The sequence below is a fragment of the Prosopis cineraria genome, unplaced genomic scaffold, assembly GCF_029017545.1.
Source record: "Prosopis cineraria cultivar Desert tree isolate PC_DT_omini unplaced genomic scaffold, ASM2901754v1 PC12, whole genome shotgun sequence".
Classification (NCBI taxonomy): Eukaryota; Viridiplantae; Streptophyta; class Magnoliopsida; order Fabales; family Fabaceae; genus Prosopis; species Prosopis cineraria.
Genome location: NW_026555343.1, coordinates 25,038,589 through 25,058,365, shown reverse-complemented (window position 1 = coordinate 25,058,365; position 19,777 = coordinate 25,038,589).

Here is a 19,777-nt window from a genome sequence, read left to right as displayed (position 1 = left end):
CCTACTTTAATTTTCACTTCACCCTTAATTAACCTCTAAACTTAAGATTAAAAAATCTAAGATGTTACATGATTCATCACACAAAATTAGCAGTGGCATTTTGCTAGCCAATTCATGCATGAGAACATGAGGGTCACTCACCTGTTTTATCACATATTATTGTTTGCATACACTTATCCTCTAAAACACGTGTGATACCCTGATGTTCATGCTTGAATTGTCATATATGCTTGACTGGAACTTGGAAAGATCCATTTCATGCATGAAACATCTAGTTACATGTAAGAAATGTTACCAATGGCTAGAAACATTGTTCCAACAGTCAATCAACTGCCAAAACTACATATGTGACACAATTTAAGTCTAGATCAAGAATTCTGATCTTCAAGTGAACTAGTTACATGTAAGAAATGTCACTAATGGCTAGAAACATTGTTCTAATAGTCAATCAACTGCCAAAACTACATATGTGACACAATTCAAGTCTAGAACAAGAATTCTAATCTTCAAGTGAACTATTCATCTTTTGAGCAATCTAAAAAGCTTTCAGTTGTGCATTAACATATAGCATTCATTTTATTATTCTTGATAAAGTTTGTGAAAAAGTTCTCACAAGTTTCTATGCTTTCATTTGCAATTTGTCTATTCTTTAAGGGAGTTTTTTTGTGAAAGTTTTATACCTTAGCTGAAATCTTGAAAAAGTATTTTTCAAGTAATTTGCAACAACTTATTGGTTGTAGCAAGGTTTTTTATTGAATCAAGACAAGTTAAGTCTTGAGATTTATACTGTGGTAGGAAGCAACCATTGAAGCTTGTGAGTTTAGTTGGAAATCTCAAGTATGATTTTGAAGAATGAATGTAGGCCAAGTTTTAGCCTAAACTAAGATAAATCTCTTGTGTATTATCTCTTCTCTCCTTGCTCAAGTCTTTCTCACTTTTTAAGCTTTTCTAAAAATTTTAGTGTCACTCAATTCACCCCTTTCTTGGGTACCAGTCTATCCAACAAATCCATATTCTGGACCTAACCTTTTGATCTTATTTTTGGACTTGCATATTTGAAAAATCATATCTCAGGCTATACTAATTCAAATAATATGATCTGGTTATCATTTGAAAGCTTAGAATGTCTACTAACTAGTGATAAAAATGTATGGTTTTGTAACATCAATACTAACATAAAAACTCTATTATGGAAAGCACACACATTTTCACTTATACAGTCATTTATTTACAACTTGGTTGACTTTTGTGTCTTTGGTCATTACATACAAACCCAAAAAAGTTTAATATAATCTAGAAACAACTCATAGCACTCTATAAGAACAATGTTTAAAAGTTTGAAGCCCAAACTTAAATTCTTGTCCCATAATATTTACACAAAACTCATTAGGATAAGTCTATAAATTCAAACTTTACTTGCTTTTCCTTTGTCTTCTATTGAGTTGGGCCCTAGCATTTTTAGTAAATTGTGGGGAGTGAGATTATAAAAAAATCTCAGTAGCAAGACATAAACTTACTTAAGATATATATTTGGCCCACACATTTTAATTCACACACATACAGCTCTATGCATAAATTTCTATTAGCATAGAATCATGGGAAATAGATGTTTTCTAACTTTGCATTCCAGAAGTTATGTGCAACATGCATTCAAGTAACATCATTTAAAAACTATCAATTTCATACATGCAGTATCCATTAACATCAAGCTATCTCACACATGCAAAACCAAATTTATATACTAAAGCAAATATATGTTCTGTTGCCTTAGATTCTCTAGCTTGATAATATTTCTTCTTCATTCTTATCCTAGATCACTTATCCTTTTGCTGCTTCTTTTCTTCTTCCCTTGATCTTCTCAACTCTTCCACACACATTCACTCTCTTGATTTTGTTTGCAGAAGGAAGGAAAAGAAATGAAAGAACATAAGGCTAATGGGGTATATTTATAGGTGCAATTGATATTATAGGAAGTAGTGAATAGAAATTTTATTTTATGGAAAATAATTTCTCAAACATCAATCACTACCACCTATCTAATTTCACTTCCTTCAAATCTTATTATTATGCCACCTAAGCTATATTGTTGCCATACTAAGGAAGCTCCCACTTTCTTTATCATTTTCTTCTTGTGAAATGGCATAACAGTAATGTTTCCTTCTCTCTATCCCCTTTATTACTATCTTTTTAGTTTTTTATTTCCTTTACTATACCTTAGTCGTGAACTCAAATAGAAGAGAATGAATGAAGGCATATATGCATTAATATGTAACATTAAAACAATAGCTTAATGGAAACAATGTACCAATGTCACATAATAATTCATCATCATATAGTTTATACTTTGGTCATTACAACTAACTCTTTATTTAATTTGATATCTATCCTACTTATTTTCACAAGTTGAAAAGAGAAGACATGGTTAATCTTTTAACCTACCTTAAATAAATCTCTCAAGTTAAAATTCTATAAAAACAATCTTGGCTTTTATGGTTAATATATTCTCTAAAATATCCATGTCATAATTTATCTTAATACAAAACAATCAATTTAATTGGTGCTAGTTTTGGAGATGTTACATTATATAGGCGTAGGCCTTTAATCAACCACACAAGCTTAAACTTATTTGGCCAAAGCCTAACTCAACATATTATATTGGATTAATGAGCAAATAGGACCCTTAATTATTGCTCGAAAATTGCCCTGGACTCTAAACTCTTAAAATATGCAAAATAAACCCTAAACTTTTAAATTCATAGCAAAATAAACTCTGACAGTTAACTTTTTAATATCGTTACTATCCATGTAGGCATTGCTCAGGGTTTATTTTCCTATGAATTTAACCTTGACTATTACAGTACCCACATGGATAGTAACAGTGTTAAAAAAGTTAATGCTTAAGGTTTATTTTACGATGAATTTAAAAGTTTAGGATTTATTTTGCATATTTTAAGAGTTTAGGGTCCAAGACGATTTTCGAACAAGAGTTCAAGATTCTATTTGCTCATTAACCTTATATTTCCACCCTTACTGTTAAGTAACGGCTAGAAAAATAATAATACAATAGAAAAATAGAACATGTTTGATTTTATTTTTTTAAAAAATATTTTTGTTTTTAAAAATAAAAAATAAAAAAACTTGTTATAGGTAAGTGTTTTGTTTAAATATTTTTTAAAATTGTTCAATTTTTTATTTTTAAAATAAAAAAGGAAACATTTTAGAATAGTTATTTCATTTTTTTTCAAAGAACGCTACATTCTATCATTAGATACCATTAACTATGGTCAACCACTATTATATTCATCAATCATAACCATTAACCACTAGCGATCACCACTTTTAGCCAAATTTTTAATTTAACATAATCAAATAGATTTTGTATAATAAGATATCAACCCAACATATATAGTCAAAAAAGTTTTTGGAAAATGCTAATTAGGGACCCCATAAAAACATTAATAACAATTATAGACCTAAATTATTGAAATCCAAATAACATACCATCATCTTTACTTGCAATAAATTATCTTTTCTTAACTAGCTTGGGATTCACAATGTAACCTCCTCTTATATATCAACATAATATAAGAGGAGATTACGGTGTTACCATTACCTTTTATCGTTCATAAAAATAAATTTCATTTTAAATGCTTCGGCTGAAGACTTATTTTACAAAATTGATCAGTTTACAGCACAATCAGAGAAAAACATAGCAAAAGTAAATCATAAACACCTCAATTACATAATGGACATAACCCACCAGCATTTCTCTCTTAATTGCATGCATTTCGGCGCACAAATAAAATTTAAACTTGGTACCTGCATCACGACCGGTCAGTGCGCCACGTCATGTGGCACAAGGCCACATACTCGCCTTGTCTGTGTCGTGTGCTGTGGCACATGGAGGCACAAATGTTCAGATTTCTGCTATCATTTTGACAGCAAAAATGATGAACTTCCAACGTGTGCCAATTTCTCGTATGACATCCGATCGGAGTGATTCAAGCACCCACACAAAGCTTAGCTCGTATACTAACTAATGAGGTAGGTTTAGATACGATCTAACTGTCCAATCAAAATTTAGACACTTGAGTATAAAAAGTCACTTTTTTTGAAAATTTTGCATACCCAAGCGCTCAAATCGATCCCTTACTCTCATTAGACCACACTAGGCCTTGAACGAAGTCTAGAAGGATTTAATGTATCTGATTGACCACAAAGTATCACAATCATACTCGTACATCAAAATTTGACCCTTTTACGCCCAATTTTCTCAATTCACTAACTTAACATACTATGCTATTTCTTGGCATAACTTACCCTACTTGGCTATTTTTCAACTCATATACATGCAATCATATTCACAATACAATCTTAGCTTTCAAATTACTCATTTCATCATAATTTATCCCTTAGCTTAAGATTCATTAACACATACAATCATTTCAACTCAAACATATTCAAATCAAAGCCCTTTTTTGTCTCAAACAACACATATACACATAATTGGGCTTGATTTCATAAAAACTCAATTTAATACATGCATGCAACCTTATGGCAACTCATATACACTTATATATACAATCTTTTCAGTTCAGTTCATTACACAACCTTAGAGTACATGGCTTCACAACTCAAGCCAGTCCAAACTCTCTTCCCTTGGCCTGATTATTTTTCGGTCTTATAAATATGTAACCACGGGGGTGAGATAAAAATCTCAGTGACAGAATAACTCACTCCTATTGACTATCACATGCAACAATATGAAAGTAAATATAGTATATTATTAAAACCTCATGAGGTAGTATTCACATCACATATCATATTTCATTTTTAACTTTTCATCAATCCTAAAGGATTTCGTGTTATCTCAAGATATTTCATCATATCACATAAAACACTAGCATGATCTCTACCAATTAAAGCTCCAAATCACCCCGACACGAAATCATAGGCTTATCTAAGACTAATCTACACTTTCATTAGTCTTGAGCCCACTTACAATGGTAGAATCACCCATCTAAAGATGTTCTAATACACAATACAAACTATAGTTTTCCCCCAATACACATAATGGGGCATCGTTGACTCCAACCCATATCACAAAGATACTAAGGAGTCTCTCATCTCCAACATAGCACCTTAATAGGCACTTAGGAGATCTTTTCCAACATTCCACCTTTCAAGGCACTAAGAAAAATTGTTTCCAACACTGTACCCTAATAGAGTACTAAGGAAACCTTACCATATGGTCTTTATCATCTCCTATACTCTTGGGTGAACTCCCACCACTCAGATCATGCTTTCTCAAACTATTTAAGGTTCCTTTTTCACAATTTAACACTTTCTTATACAATATATGATATTTTTCATTACAAAACAGATTTCCATGCTTATTTCAATCAAAATCCATTTCACACACAAGAATCACTCAATATTATAAAACATGCTCAATTCAAAACCATTTTATGCATTACATAGTATACTAATATACAGTTACAATAAACAGTCAAACAAAGGAAGTTATTCAGTTACCTCAATCCTTTTGTCACTAGAAAGGTTACTCGTGGATTTTCACTATCACACAAGCTTATCTCAAGCTTTCTTTCTCTACTTACACGTCTAATATGCAAATTTGAACACATTTAGCACATTTTAGTTATTTAGTCCATTTTGACCAAAAACTCATTTTTACTATTTATGGCTATATTCATCTGTAAACTCTTTTCCATTTATCCATCATAAGTCCATAACTATCCAATTACTACTTTATATCACCTCAACTAGTCTTATTTTACTCAAGATAGATTTTTCCCCTAACTTTTTCTCTCTAAAGGCCAAAATTGAGCCTTCGGGTTCAAAACTCTATCGTTCAACTCTAAACTAGTTACAAAGCTCTAATTTAACTTTCGAGAACCTTTTTATTACTATTGAGAAAGAATCAAACCCCTTAAATTCTACCGATTCAATTTCCTTTTAACTTATTTTCAAAGAAATTTGTGTAGAATGGAAGATAAAAGTTATACATAGCTTACTTGGCAAGTTATTAATTCGAATCACCTTCTACCGCTCCAAAATGTCTTAACCTAGCTCCTCAGCCCTTTTGCTCTCTCTGTTTTGTGTGTTTCTCAAATTCTCTCCTTTAAAATTTTTGAAATTTCAAGACTTATGAAGGTAAATTCTAGTCCATACGTTGCGGTGCATGCAAAACAAGCTGCAGTGTATGGTGCAATGAGATTTATTCTCACCATACGTACTTGCTTCTACTCGAAATGCACTCCTATCACCCATATCTGTCCATACAACACACAAACAAGTTAAAATACCAATTAATCATCTGAATCTCTAATCCTACTTTAATTTCCACTTCATCATCGATTGACCTTTAAACTTAAAATAAAGAAATTCAGGATGTTACACACAACATACTTAAGTAAATTCCTAAATAATGCCACAAATATCTTTAACTATCTTTTGTTGATTTCTCAAGCGATAGCAAAAAATCACAAGTGATTGACTTGTGACCCACAACTAGCTCTCATAAATTCCCAATTGACCTTACAAATAATCGTGAGCATAGTTAGTAGATTTTTTAAGCAATTTATTTATATATTATAGCAAAAAAATATAAATGATTGACTTGTTTAAATGTATGGAAACTCCTTGAGTGGTTTACACCTATTTGCAGATGATTCAAGGCACTCTCTTGAGTAGTTGAAAAAGAGTTACTTTGAAAAATCCCTCTATAGGAACAAAGGGCCTACTCCTTTCATGATTCATCATCTTTATCACCTTGATAGTAAAGGAAAGTTCTAAATTTCTATCTAACATTAAAAATAATCTCAAAATATATTTACTTGATTTTTCAAGTTGCTTATCTGTGTGTTGATAGCAAAAAATTGAGATTCAAAATTGACTCTTATAAATTTTCAATTCAAGTTACAAATAATTTCAATTATACTTAGTAGATTTCCCAATTGGTTATTCTCATTTTTAATTACAAGTAGAGACCATAGTTTGTTATTGGAATTTCAATAATTTAGAATATGTAATTATCATTAATATTCTTATGGAATCCCTAACTATCATTTTCTCAAAAATTTATATATCACTATTCCTATATTGTATTCTTGTGTTATATACATACATATATATATATATATATAATTAGAGATAATGCAACTTGTAGTCCCTCAAATTTACCCTAATTATCAAGTTGGTTTTTCAAATTTAATTTTTACCAATTTAGTTCCTTACATTTTTTTAAATTATCATGTTAGTCCTTAAGTTTTAAAACACATATTTACTCTCAAATTAATATAATGTGTGTGACTAGGCATGTAAATGTAGCTAAATAAGAATAAATTATTCCTCAAATTAGTTTAATTTTTTTTAATCTACTCTCTTATATTACACTGTGTTTTTTTTAATTTTGGAGTCTGATTTTTCTCTTCCTAAAGAATTGCACTTCTTTTTACTGTTATGCATGGTTGCCATGAATATTCTGTTATGTATGAAGGAATATTTTAACAATGTTACCGCCTCTTTAAACAATAAGAAATAAGTCAATAATTGGGGCAAATTTTAAGGATCAACTTGACAAAAATCAAACTTGAAGTATCAAATTGATAATTAAAGCAAATTTGAGGGACTAAAAATTGAAATATCCCTTTAATTTATTTATAAATTAACATTTATACATCATAAATGTTGTTTTTTTAGAGTATATATGATTGTTGGGGAAATCTGCCCTATAAATTCTACATTTTTGCCAGAGCAAAATAGTTTGAAGCACATTTAGGTATGCATTTTGCTACACTATTTTTAGGAGGGGGTGGAGTTTTGTCCTTTTATAAAAACTTTATCTACTTTTGGTTTGATTTGGAGAAAAAAGAGAGGAAAAAAACTATTTTCTCTCTTATTTTACTTTTGATTTGGTTGATGGGTATGTTTTCACTATTTTTGAGAGTTTTCTCTTTTATCATTCTCCCATCTCTATTTTTCTCCTTTTTTTCGCTTTATTAGACTAAGTTAAACATTATATATGTGTTTGCTATACTTTTATTGAGCAGGCATGTCAGGGGAGTTTTTTCTGAAGTGATGTGTAATTTTTGCCTTAACATTACCGAAATTCACCACACAATTACAATAAACAATCATAATTAAGAGCAAAGATCGCTTCTAAACTCACATTATATATATAAGGGTTAAAACTAATAATCTTTTAGAAATAATTGTGGAATATATAAGATCCCATAAAAATCTTTCAAATTTATAGTTTGAGCTCAAACTTAATGATTTATAAAGGTATTGGAAGAATGAAAAAGCTTTTGAAAAGCAAAACACTTAAAAATAGGGCTAAAAATGTTAAGTATTTTGGCACATACGCCATGGCTTATGGTCCATACGCTATGGCATGTGGCATAGAAGGGAAAATTTGGTCGCTGTACCTGCAGTGACTTGCACAAAATGTGCTGCGGCGCATGTGTCCATGACAGCAAATGCTGTCATGATAGCTTCTTGGGACGAACTTCAAACATGCACCATTTTCGCATCCGATGTCCGATTGGAGTGATTCAGGCGCCCACACGAAGCTTATTCAATAAGATAACTAATGGTACATGTTTCATTATAATCCAACACTGTATGAGAATTTTAGATACTCAGACGTAAAAGTCAGTTTTTAAAGCAATTTTCAATCATCCAAGTACCCAAATCTCAAAACTTATACCGTTAACCCATTTTGAGGCTTGAACTAAGTCCAATGGACCAAAATACACTTGATTGAGTATTCAAACACACAAAAAATACCAAACACAAAATTTGGCCATTTAATGGCCATTTCATCTAATATAGCCAAAATACAAAATCAACACCACATACACTATTTGACCTCTATTGCTACATAATACACCAGATATACATTGTAACTATATATATAAAACATTTCTTATAATTGTATTAGTATTTTAGCCCATTACCATAAAAATCGCCACATATTCATATCACATATGATATTGGGCTAAAAGATAAAATAACCACTATAGCAAAATATTGTTTTTAAACCTAGATATCTAAATCAGTTAATGCACCAACGGTTTAAAAATTAGGGGCAGTGGCATTTCTATAAATAAGATTGAAGATATGATGATTTCTAAACCAGTTATAAAAGGAACCGGTTTAAAATTCAATATCTAAATCAGTTATAAATAATAACTAGTTTAGATTTATATTTATAATTTAATATTTTTTATTTCCTTCATATATCTAAACTGGGTATGAGGATTAACTAGTTTATGTAATAATTTAAAATTTTAAAAATAATTAATATATCATATCAAAACTGGTTATTATTTGTGACTAGTTTAAATATGTTTAAATTTTTTTAAATAATTAATTTCTAACATATCTAAACTGGTTATTTTAAATAACTAGTTTAGATATGATTTTTTTTCAAATTTTTGCTATATCAGTTCTTCTAGATGGTCGAAGGTGCCGAAATTGCTCACTTGTTGATCTCTTTTGCTTTAAACAATCCATATTGCCTTTCATTTAAACTATTAAATTTTTCTTGCCTCTTACTCACATTTTTGAAGTTCACGTTTGGTCTTGCAAAAGTAGGAGAGCTTAGAAACTTCAAACCCTTATCTGCAACCACTACTCTCTGCTTTCATCCTTCGTCCTCAGCATTGCTGGTGTGGGTCTCTGTTCATTGCTACTGCTCTTCTTCTCTATTTTTTTCCTTTTTAGTATGGATTTACTCAACTCTCCGTCTTCTCTCTGTTCTTTTGTTCTCTAATTGTTGTGATAAATCAAATATGTATTGTGGAGAGTGGAATGAGGGGTGAATGGTGACTGTAGCTGTAGTATCAAAGACCTGATGCTTTCATCGTTTGATTTTTATATCTTTGGTTGAAATCTTTCTTGGCAAGAACTCCCTCATGATTGTGGTGGATTGGCAAGAAATTGCTTTCATTATTATGAGCGCATGCATAAAAATCATTGCTGATCAGAATGTTAGACAGTTTATTTGTTTAGCTAAATTGCTTTGTTTTCCTCTATCCGCCTTTCAGATTTCTTGTCTTAGCTTTGTAAATTCATATCTTGCACTATACTTATCCAAACTAAGTGATCTAGGACTTATTGTAAAGCCTTAAGTGTCCTCTATTAGATAAAAATATGGCTCACAAATTTTACTTCTCCAATTAGTACAGTTTAATGAATCTTCAAAACTACATAGTTCTTAATCATACTAAGTCTAGATTAATGTATCCTATCTTATAAAATTCATATCTAGAGACATAGAACTCTAATTGATGTGATCTTAGACTTTATGGAAACATTCTAGCATTATCTATGTGGGAAAATATGGAACATAATTTTCAATTCTCACTTGATACATTTTTATTAGTATTTAAGACTATCTCATATGGACTCTATTCTGGATCCAGATTTTATGCTCTAACTTGGAACATACATAACATGAGCTATAGGAACCTACTTAATATGATCTATGGCTTTATGGAGATATTATGCAATTTTTCATAATTTGAAATTATTATACAGGATGTTGCGTGTCTCAATTGTCCCATTTTCAATGGTAAAGCCAACTCTATACATAAGACATTTCACTTACCACTGATTCTATTTTCTATTTTGAAAGATTCATAACTTAAGTTCTATGACTCCAAATAGCATCATTCGAAGTTCATATTAATATTTGACATGTCTAGTTTAATCATAAATTTTATCATTGACTTTGGATAGCTCTATTGATATAGAGTTTCAGTTAAATGTTGCTCCCTATTCTCGCACTAGCTTTTACCCATATTGCTGAACTTGCATGTTTGAAAAATCAGATCTTAAGTTCTACTGATTCAAATAAAGTCATGTTGGTGTCCTTTTAAAGCTCTAAATGTTTTCTATCTAGGAACAAATATTCATGGTTTTTGAGCTCCAGCATGAACACGAAACTAACTATTATGCAAGCATACTCATCAACAACATTCACATAGTCATTTGGTTATAAATTGGTAGACTTGGCATGTTTTGAGTCATTACATACCACCAAAATAAAACAACTTTGATTTTGAAATACCAGCTAACATATTTCCACAACAAGTTCTAGCAATTATGCAGCTCCATAATTTCATGCACTTGTGAAAATATTAATACAAATTCAGCACAACAATATTTACCATGGAATTAAATTTCCTAAATTGTATTGCCTTTGTTTTCGCTTGAGCTTGATCCTTGCATGGTTAATAAACTTTTGGAGGGTGAGATTATAATAATCTCAGTAGCAAAACTTACATTTACTTATGATGTACATGGTTAGTTCAAATAAATTATCATGCCTTATAAGCACATAACCATAATCATGGTAGAAGAATCATAAAGAAGAACATTCATCATATTGAATCTTGAGTTCAATTTTGCTTAGGCTTACATTAGAGAAACAAACTCTTTCTAAAACAATCAAAGCACAAAATCACATCAACACTTACTCAAGCAACCAATACATATAAAAGTAAAGTGCAAGATTGCTACCTTATATGTGTTCTAACTTCGCTTTCCTTCTTCTTAGCTTAAATCGCTTAGCTTATTCTTCAGTTTCTCCTTTTCTTCCTCCCATAATTCTCCAACTTTCCTCACTCTCTCTCAGTTTTGGGTTGCAAAAGGAAAGAAAGAATGAATGTGTATAAGGCTAATGGATATATATATATATATATATAGTTGCATTAGATGGGAATGGGCAGTGATACATATATATATATATATATTTTTCCACCAAAAGTGCATCTGAAAAACCTACTTGCTGCCACCTCAACTCTTCTTACTTCATTCAAATCTATCTTTATGCTACCTAACCCAAAGTCATTGCCACCTAATAAAACTTTTACTACCTCACTTCTGTGTATCTTTGTATAATCTAATGGCTTGTGAAAATAGTACAAGTCATTTATAGTTCATTTCTTATTTCATTGTCTTTGAAGCTTTGATTTGAGAGTGAGATGACAGCCCACACACACAAATTGTTCTCTTCCATCTTCCTCTTTCATTTATTTTAATAATAAACTTGATAGGAACTAATAATCAATAAATAAAGATGACAGCATAAGGTTGGTGGTTGAATTCTTCTATTGCCATATAATCCTTCTTTTCCAATTTTCCCATGCCATTACCTAATCCCTCCTCTTGCTCCTAATTTCGTGCAATGCCACACATCTATTCACATTTTAAATAGAGCTACTTATCTTGGTGACACATAATCCAATTCCTCTTTTATTTAGTTTCATATTTTGAGATCTAATTCCCGCTCATTTACATTTTCCCTTTGAATTATAAGTGGAAAATATGTCTTTTTAATATCTCATATTATGTTATTTCTTTTCTCAATCAAATACATGGTAATTGTCGATTACCATAAAATAACCCATTAGACTTGAATAAACATCAATAAATATATCATCCCTAATTTTGTACTCTCCTTCTTAAAATATTAAATTGATGCCCATTGAATATAACTTGAACTTATTTATTATGATTAGGGTTCTCCATAATCCACCCAATAACCTAAGATGTCTTTTAGTTAAAACAAAGAATAATCTTTTTTATTTAATTCTTACCATCTTTGACTTTCTCTTCTCTAAATTTTCCTTTATATTCCCAAACATTTCTATATAATAATGGAGAATTCAATGTGTGCCCTCACTTTCCATAATTTATAATCTAATAAATTATATGTTATAAAACTAGACACAAATAAATTTCCTACAAATTCCTTATCTATATGAATTTCTTTGTTTTCTTTTTCTCGTATCTTGAGTGCATCTAAGGTATTGTTGTTTGTTGGAATGTGATTTGTTAAATTGTGCTATTATATTTTCTATTGTAAAATTATTAGGAAGTCCAGTTTTTAGGGAGGACTTTGCTGAAATTCTTTTGAACTTATTATTTAGCCCTGAAGTTCGTATTTAGATTGTTAATTTAGCTTAGGTATTATTGTTGGTTGGAATGTGATTTGTTAAGTTATGCTATTGTATTTTCTATTGTAAATTTATTGAGAAGTCTAATTTTTAGGAGAGACTTTATCAAAAATTTTTTAAAACTTATTATTTGCCCCTTCCTTTATATAAAAAGAGCCAAATAATATAGAATTTCCTTTCCCTTCCTCTATTTTAGAACTTTTTATTTGGCCCTATTGTAATGGATTTGGTAATAATCCATGAACTCTATCATGTTTTAGGAGGTCAAATTATATATGGTAGTTGGATTGATGCCAAACGAACAAGTACAGAATATGTTAATGGGGTTAAAGGGTTTCTAGAATTTGCTCAAAACAATGCTGAAGATAATAGTGGGAGGTTTTCTTATCCTTGTAGGGATTGTTTGAATGAGAGGCGGTTAAGTATAAATGATATATATGAACACCTAATTTGTGAGGGGTTTTTCAAAAGTTATAGAGTATAGATATGGCATGGTGAAAGATTGAACATGCCGATACCAAGTACATCTCAATCTTATGATGTTGATGATGACTGTGATAATGATGATATGGCTAATCGATTGGAGGACATGACTCGTGATGTAGGTAAAGAGGCCTTTGAGTAATCCTAGGTATATAATAATATGTGCGATGATGTAGAGACACCTTTGTACCCAGGTTGCAAGGAATATAGTCTATTAAAAGCAGTGTTAGAATTGGTAAACTTGAAAGCTAGATCCGGGTGGAGCAATAATAGTTTCACAGAAATGCTCGAGTTGTTGAAATTAATGCTTCCGAAAGAGAATGTGTTGTCAGTCGTTACTATGAGACAAAGAAAATTCTATGTCCACTAGGTATGAAATTTTAAAAAATACATGCATGCACTAATGACTGCATATTGTATAGGAAAAAGCATAAAGAGGAGCAAAAGTGTCTGATATGTGAGATACCAAGGTATAAAGAGAACAAATCTCCTACAAAGGTATTATGGTATCTTCTAATTATACTGAGGTTTCAACAGTTGTTTACTAATGAAAAAGGATGCAAAGAATCTAAGATGGCATGTGGATGAGAGGATTTCTGATGGAAAGCTTTAACTTCTAGCTGATTTGGAACAATGAAAGAAAATTGATACATTATTTCTTGAGTTTAGCATTGATCCAAGGAACCTCAGACTTGGACTTAGTATAGATGGCATGAATCCTTACGGCAACCTTAGCAGTATACACAGCTCATGGCCTATTTTATTGGTGATTTACAACTTATCTCTCATGTTATGCATGCAACGTAAGTAAATGATGTTATCTATGTTCATTTCAAGACCGAAACAACTAGGGAATGACATTGATGTATACCTAAAACCCTTAATTGAAGACTTGAAAAACCTGTGGGAGGTAGGTGTGGACGTGTTTAATGTGAATCAGAAGGAGGTATTCAAGCTACGTGCGATGATCTTTTACACCATAAATGACTTCCCTGCATATGAAAACTTGTCAGGTTATAGTATTAAGAGGCATAAAGCATGTCCAATTTATGAAGAAGGCACATGTTACTATCAACTTCATCATATAAAGAAGACAGTCTACCTTAGCTATAGGAGATTTCTTGAAGAGGGTCACCGTTATTGTAAAATGAAGAAAGCTTTGTATGATGACCTAGAGCATAAAACTGCCCCAAAGCCATTGACAGGAGAGGAGGTTTATGAATTGGTGAAAGACATCAATGTTACCTTCGGTAAAGCTATAAAGACTAGTGAAAAAAACATATGGAAAAAGAGGTCTATCTTCTTTGACCTTCCATATTGGCGCTATCTTGATGTGAGGCATTATATTAATGTCATGCATGTGGAGAAGAATGTGTGTGATAGTATTATTAGAACACTTCTTAATATACCGGGCAAGTCCAAGGATGATGTGAAAGCAAGATTAGATTTGGTAGATATGAAAATTAAAAAAGACTTACACCCAAGGCCAGATAGTAAGTGGACTTATTATCCCCCGGTTGAACATACATTGTGCAAGGATAAGAAAAGAAGATTTTGTAATTGCTTGCATAACATAAAAGTTCCCTCAAGATATTCTTCAAATTTTAAAAAGCTTGTGTTGATGAAGGATTTGAAATTAGTAGGCCCCAAGTCTCATAATTGCCATGTCTTAATGCAACAACTACTCCTGGTAGCTATTCGAGGTTTCTGGAAAAATGAACTGAGAGATGTCATAACTAGAACCTGCGTTTTCTTCAATGCTATATGCCGTAAAGTCCATGAGATTGAAGAATTGGATGAATTAGAAAAGGAAGCATATCTTATATTGTGCCAACTTGAAAAACTCTTTCTTCCATCATTTTTTGACATCATGATACATCTAATTGTTCATCTAGTGAGGGAGATAAAGTTGTGTAGCCTTGTTCATTTACGATGGATGTACCCAATTGAAAGAACAATGAAAGTCCTAAAAGGGTATGTGAAGAGTCTACGGCATCCTGAAGCATCCATTGTTCAAAAATATGTCTTTAAAGAAGTGGCAGAATTTTGCCAAGATTACTTGAATAATGTACAACCTTTTGGATTGAGACAACATGATGTCAAAGATCATAGATGCAGCATTTTTATAAAGAGTGTGGATCTTCATGAATTGCAACAATCTCATTTACACATCTTGAATAATGTTGATCAAGTTTAAGATTACATAAGTGAGCATAAAGAACTTGTGAGGAAGCAAAATAGTCGATCTAGGATGAATGAACAAAGATTGATTAGGGAACATAATAATACTTTTGCAAAGTAGTTCAAACATAAGATTGAGAAGGAAGATTGTGTTTTTGATATTGTTAAAGGCCTAGCATAAGGTCCTGAATGTGATGTTATATGCTGGACTGCATTTGAAATTAATGGGTATTTATTCTACATGAAGTCTTTAGATAACAGGAGTAATGTGCAGAACAATGGTGTTACGCTTATGGCCTCAGGCATGCACTTCTATAGTTCAAAAGACTAGAATCCTTTATTCGTATCCATGCCTTATTACAAGGTTATTAAAGAGATTTAGGAGGTTGACTATATTAAATTTATAATCCCCATTTTCAAATGCAAGTGGGTTGATGTTAACAATGGTATTCAACATGATAGGTTAGGATTTACATTGGTCAATTTGAATAATTTAAGTTTTGGTAATGAACCTTTTATTATGGCAGACCAAGCAAAACAATTGTTTTATGTCACAGATCCAAGAAATAAAAGATGGTAAGTGGCTCTCAAAGGAAAAAGAGAGGTTAATATTGATGGGAAGGATTGTCCAAATTTTAATATTTTCGAGACTCCTTCTTTCTCAAGAGGCCTACCTATAATGAATGTAGAAGATGAAGTGGATGATGAATATGGCACAAGAGATGATCACCGTGAAGAGATATGGGAGAATATCACTATTTAAAACTATCTTAAAAGTTAGTTATTCATTTATCATTGTGTTTGATTTTTTAAATTAGTTATTTCTTGCATTATTTATTTTAGAACATATATGATTTATTAAAGTAGTTATTTCTTGTATTTGATTCATATTAGAACATGTTTTTATTAGTGATATCACTCATGAATTTTATTTATTGCCTAAACTAGATCATGGAGGATCAAAGCGTTGATCCAAGCCAGCCCAACCCTTCTACTCTGATTGTGTCTACTACTGGTGACCAGAGCATCCCTACAATGGGAGACCAGAGCGTGCCTAGCAACCAATCTGCACAAACAAGGAGACCTAGATGTGGCACACGATTAAGAAAGGTGGCTTTGAGTCGAAGTAGAGGTGAAAAGATTATGATTCAGTTTGATAACAATTGGAAGCCAATCGGGCCTAATGCGACCAAGTATACTAGTTTTGCAGCCCTCCAAGCCCATAGCAAGCTAAGTATATTAGCACGCACATGGGACGATGTCCCAAAACATGTGAAAGAATAGATTTGGGAAGCCATCAATGTATAAAAAGTGCATTTTCATCTCTTGTTACTAGTTATTATTACTATGTCATTAACAATTAGTAATGCATGTATTGCAGGTCACCTACGAAGTCCCTACCAGTGAAGACTTTAAGCAAAGGTTGATGATTTGGGCTTTTGAATGTTGGAGGAGTTTCAAGACATCACTAGCTCATAGATATGTGCATGTTGAGGTGCCAAAAGGACAGCCTTGGCCTGATCCTTACATGCAGTATACATTTTTGGATGCAGCTACTTTTAAAGAATTCTTTAGGCTTCAGACTATGCCAGAGGCTTTGGTAAGTAGGTTTATTTTAATTTATTTTCTATTAGTTCATTTAATTTAACATTTTTATTAATTTTAATTCACAAGAAAAAAGGAGAAGGGCACAAGAGATTGGGAGAATGAATAATTGTCCCCAAACAATGTCTCGTGGAGGTTATGCTTTATCCAATAAAGTCTTGATGAAGGCCAAGTGGATGAAGAGAGAAGAAGGAGCTCTATCTGATCCTTCAATTCTACTATCTCCACTATCTCCAGTGCGTTGTGATGAGAGATGAATCCATGCTCACCAAAAGAAGGACGGGTCCTTTTCAAGCGAGTATGCTCGTGATGTTATTGCCAAAATTGTAAGTATAGCAATTTTCCTCTATGTATTTTTTTAAACATAAAAATATTACTAATTGTTTGTTTTTGTTATTTGTATGCTACAAAATGAGCTTAAACAAAAATAATCTGATGGATTATTCATTTCAGAGGGAAAGAATAACATCTTGACTGTGGCTATAGGGAAACCAGAGCATCCTGGACGTGTTAGGGGAGTCGGATCAGGGGTGAGTATAAGGTATGTATTTAGACCACTTCATCAATGCCATTCTTCAGGACTTATGACAAGGGAGGAGATGACTGTGATACTAGCTTAAGCAAAAGCAGAGGTAAGGGCAGAGGCTGAGATTACCCTTGAAGCTAAATTGCAAAATATAAAGGAGGAAACGTTAATGATGATGAGCTCACAGAAGGAGTCAAGTGCCCCACATACCTACTCTCTTGCTTGTCATTCGAGCATTAAAAGAAGTAACATTGTTCTACTTTCTTTAGAGGATGACCCAGCTCTTGACCTTGAGCTATGCTTCTTATATGTGGAAGATCTAAAGAAATGCTTAGTAGCATATGGTCTCATCTATGAGGGTTTAAAATGACACTTCTAGAAAGTCGAAGAATATGTTGTCAAGGTCAGCATTGAAGAGGTCCAAATTGATGATGCTTATATCCCGTTCCCTACCAATGAGATTAAGACAGTAAAAGATACTAAAGGCACTTTTACCTTATGGCCAAAGAGACTTGTTAGGATGCCTCAAGATCCGGTAATAGAATTAATTAATTGTCATGCATTCCTTAAATTTAAACACATTTTACTACAATTTTTTAATTTAACAAGAGACTCCATTATTTGATAAAGTGGTCGAAAGACACAGTTATGTGAGTTGAGTTTGTGGGACCAATTTGTCCTATTGGCATATGATGGATCATTTCCTCCTAGAGTTTTTAAAGTAGTTCCTGATCTTGTTGGTATTAACAACTACCAAGTTTTTGTGGAGAATGAAGATCTAGGCCAGATTCTCATTGATGGTGATCAAATGACAAACATTCAAATTGGAATGATGTAAGTATCTTATTCTAAGTGTAAATTTAAATGAAATTGAATAATTGAGCTCTAAGAATTAACTTGTTTGCACTATCGTAGGTTTTTGCATCAAATGTTGGTTTCCTCGAGCAAAGACAAATAATACGAATTTCTTTGCCCATGTTGTACTAATGATAAAGAGACCACCAAAGAGATAAAAGAGGAACACATGAATCAAAGGCTCAGTGAAGGCGACAAGGAGTGTTACTTTTCCTTATTTCTCTATCTATAAGTAAACATATTTGAATTTATTTGTAATAGTTTTGAATATTTGCTTAAATCACTTTTTTTTACAGTTCACATTGGCAATTGATAGTGTTTTCGATGAAGAGCAATTCTATCCTCTTTTTATGTTCCCTACGTCGTAAACTCAATCCGGGAATGAAGAAGTCTTATAAACAGTAAGTGTGTTTTTGTAATATATTATTCCATTTGATTAAGTTACTAACTATGTGATGTTGATGATAAGGATATGAGGATTGGCCAGCAAGTTCGGTTAGGCAAGGCCCACGTGATGTTAAGGATCCTATATGGATAACACCAAAGGTAATTAATATCTATCATCATAATTTTGTTTGGAGAGCTTTCTTTGAATTTAAACTTGACAATGTTGTGTTACTCTATAAAGTCATTGTCAACCCCCTACTAACTTGTGTGGCTTTTATGTGATGAGACATGTGTACAATATCATTTCGGCCGGCTTGACAGAGTTTACTGAGGAGGTAAATTTAATTTTAGAGATCTAATATATCTTTTATTCACTTGGAATTGCTAACTTAAATTCCTTCTCCTTGATTTTTCAGATGTTTAATGATTCATCTCCATTTCCACAATCAGAGATCCAAGAAATTAGAAGACATTAGGACTATTTATGTTAGAGCTACACAACAATAATCCACTTAATGAGTGAGTTTAGGGTAGGTGTAGTTGAATTAGGAAAAATTATTGCATTTATTTGGATATTAAATATTAAATGAAATTATAAATATTTTTAAATTAATTTGATTGGATTAGGTTGTATTCTGGCTGGCTGGATGTATATATTGCTTTTAATTTACAGGTTTGCATCCTATCATTGGTGGGTTAAGTGAAAAAATGAAATGGCTTTTTTTAATAAAGGAATGCTTCTAAACTAGTT